We start from the raw sequence: 2,500 nt of genomic DNA, 5'->3' as shown, positions 1-2,500 counted from the left end.
ATGAGCAAAAGAGCATACAGCACCTGGTATTCCCAGGCGGTCTCCCATCCAAGTACTAACCAGGCCCGACCCTGCTTAGCTTCCGAGATCAGACGAGATCGGGCGTTGCCAGGCTGGTATGGCCGTACGAAATAAGTTGAAAACCATAGGCTACTTATCCATATACAGATTTGGCAATTGACAATGCAAGGTGGTCTCTCTCTCTCTCTCTCTCTCTCTCTCTCTCTCTCGTGTCAAAATGAAAACAGCTTCCAGCCCCTTTCATGAAGGACTACTTGTGCATATTGCAAGATTTCAGTTTCTAAGTGAATGAGCAAAAGAGCATACAGCACCTGGTATTCCCAGGCGGTCTCCCATCCAAGTACTAACCAGGCCCGACCCTGCTTAGCTTCCGAGATCAGACGAGATCGGGCGTTGCCAGGCTGGTATGGCCGTACGAAATAAGTTGACAACCATAGGCTAATTATCCATATACAGATTTAGCAATTGACAATGCAAGGTGGTCTCTCTCTCTCTCTCTCTCTTGTGTCAAAATGAAAACAGCTTCCAGCCCCTTTCATGAAGGACTACTTGTGCATATTGCAAGATTTCAGTTTCTAAGTGAATGAGCAAAAGAGCATACAGCACCTGGTATTCCCAGGCGGTCTCCCATCCAAGTACTAACCAGGCCCGACCCTGCTTAGCTTCCGAGATCAGACGAGATCGGGCGTTGCCAGGCTGGTATGGCCGTACGAAATAAGTTGACAACCATAGGCTACTTATCCATATACAGATTTAGCAATTGACAATGCAAGGTGGTCTCTCTCTCTCTCTCTCTCTTGTGTCAAAATGAAAACAGCTTCCAGCCCCTTTCATGAAGGACTACTTGTGCATATTGCAAGATTTCAGTTTCTAAGTGAATGAGCAAAAGAGCATACAGCACCTGGTATTTTCAGGCGGTCTCCCATCCAAGTACTAACCAGGCCCGACCCTGCTTAGCTTCCAAGATCAGACGAGATCGGGCGTTGCCAGGCTGGTATGGCCGTACGAAATAAGTTGAAAACCATAGGCTACTTATCCATATACAGATTTGGCAATTGACAATGCAAGGTGGTCTCTCTCTCTCTCTCTCTCTCTCTCTCTCTCTCTCTCTCGTGTCAAAATGAAAACAGCTTCCAGCCCCTTTCATGAAGGACTACTTGTGCATATTGCAAGATTTCAGTTTCTAAGTGAATGAGCAAAAGAGCATACAGCACCTGGTATTCCCAGGCGGTCTCCCATCCAAGTACTAACCAGGCCCGACCCTGCTTAGCTTCGAAGATCAGACGAGATCGGGCGTTGCCAGGCTGGTATGGCCGTACGAAATAAGTTGACAACCATAGGCTAATTATCCATATACAGATTTAGCAATTGACAATGCAAGGTGGTCTCTCTCTCTCTCTCTCTCGTGTCAAAATGAAAACAGCTTCCAGCCCCTTTCATGAAGGACTACTTGTGCATATTGCAAGATTTCAGTTTCTAAGTGAATGAGCAAAAGAGCATACAGCACCTGGTATTCCCAGGCGGTCTCCCATCCAAGTACTAACCAGGCCCGACCCTGCTTAGCTTCCGAGATCAGACGAGATCGGGCGTTGCCAGGCTGGTATGGCCGTACGAAATAAGTTGAAAACCATAGGCTACTTATCCATATACAGATTTGGCAATTGACAATGCAAGGTGGTCTCTCTCTCTCTCTCTCTCTCTCTCTCTCTCTCTCGTGTCAAAATGAAAACAGCTTCCAGCCCCTTTCATGAAGGACTACTTGTGCATATTGCAAGATTTCAGTTTCTAAGTGAATGAGCAAAAGAGCATACAGCACCTGGTATTCCCAGGCGGTCTCCCATCCAAGTACTAACCAGGCCCGACCCTGCTTAGCTTCCGAGATCAGACGAGATCGGGCGTTGCCAGGCTGGTATGGCCGTACGAAATAAGTTGACAACCATAGGCTACTTATCCATATACAGATTTAGCAATTGACAATGCAAGGTGGTCTCTCTCTCTCTCTCTCTCTTGTGTCAAAATGAAAACAGCTTCCAGCCCCTTTCATGAAGGACTACTTGTGCATATTGCAAGATTTCAGTTTCTAAGTGAATGAGCAAAAGAGCATACAGCACCTGGTATTTTCAGGCGGTCTCCCATCCAAGTACTAACCAGGCCCGACCCTGCTTAGCTTCCAAGATCAGACGAGATCGGGCGTTGCCAGGCTGGTATGGCCGTACGAAATAAGTTGAAAACCATAGGCTACTTATCCATATACAGATTTGGCAATTGACAATGCAAGGTGGTCTCTCTCTCTCTCTCTCTCTCTCTCTCTCTCTCTCTCTCTCTCTCTCTCTCTCTCTCTCTCTCGTGTCAAAATGAAAACAGCTTCCAGCCCCTTTCATGAAGGACTACTTGTGCATATTGCAAGATTTCAGTTTCTAAGTGAATGAGCAAAAGAGCATACAGCACCTGGTATTCCCAGGCGGTCTCCCATCCAAGT

General features: G+C 46.8%; 5 non-coding genes and 4 pseudogenes across 5 annotated transcripts; all 9 read right to left on the bottom strand.

The window, feature by feature from the left end:
* Window positions 1-11: 11 nt before the first annotated feature.
* On the bottom strand, window positions 12-130 carry LOC146284070 (5S ribosomal RNA). The gene has a single exon (XR_014759417.1). It is a non-coding gene; the product is annotated as a 5S ribosomal RNA (ribosomal RNA).
* A 190-nt stretch (window positions 131-320) lies between these two features.
* Window positions 321-439, bottom strand: LOC146284069 (5S ribosomal RNA). Its single transcript, XR_014759416.1, has one exon. It is a non-coding gene; the product is annotated as a 5S ribosomal RNA (ribosomal RNA).
* Window positions 440-615: 176 nt separating this feature from the next.
* On the bottom strand, window positions 616-734 carry LOC146284068 (5S ribosomal RNA). Its single transcript, XR_014759415.1, has one exon. It is a non-coding gene; the product is annotated as a 5S ribosomal RNA (ribosomal RNA).
* A 176-nt stretch (window positions 735-910) lies between these two features.
* On the bottom strand, window positions 911-1,029 carry LOC146284067 (5S ribosomal RNA; annotated as a pseudogene).
* Window positions 1,030-1,223: 194 nt separating this feature from the next.
* LOC146284066 (5S ribosomal RNA) lies at window positions 1,224-1,342 on the bottom strand (annotated as a pseudogene).
* Window positions 1,343-1,516: 174 nt separating this feature from the next.
* LOC146284065 (5S ribosomal RNA) lies at window positions 1,517-1,635 on the bottom strand. The gene has a single exon (XR_014759414.1). It is a non-coding gene; the product is annotated as a 5S ribosomal RNA (ribosomal RNA).
* A 190-nt stretch (window positions 1,636-1,825) lies between these two features.
* LOC146284064 (5S ribosomal RNA) lies at window positions 1,826-1,944 on the bottom strand. Its single transcript, XR_014759413.1, has one exon. It is a non-coding gene; the product is annotated as a 5S ribosomal RNA (ribosomal RNA).
* A 176-nt stretch (window positions 1,945-2,120) lies between these two features.
* On the bottom strand, window positions 2,121-2,239 carry LOC146284063 (5S ribosomal RNA; annotated as a pseudogene).
* Window positions 2,240-2,457: 218 nt separating this feature from the next.
* Window positions 2,458-2,500, bottom strand: part of LOC146284062 (5S ribosomal RNA) — a 119-nt pseudogene continuing 76 nt past the window's right edge.

Source organism: Hypomesus nipponensis, chromosome 6 (assembly GCF_054491055.1).
Source record: "Hypomesus nipponensis isolate SF chromosome 6, ASM5449105v1, whole genome shotgun sequence".
Classification (NCBI taxonomy): Eukaryota; Metazoa; Chordata; class Actinopteri; order Osmeriformes; family Osmeridae; genus Hypomesus; species Hypomesus nipponensis.
This window is presented reverse-complemented; position numbering and strand designations above follow the sequence as displayed.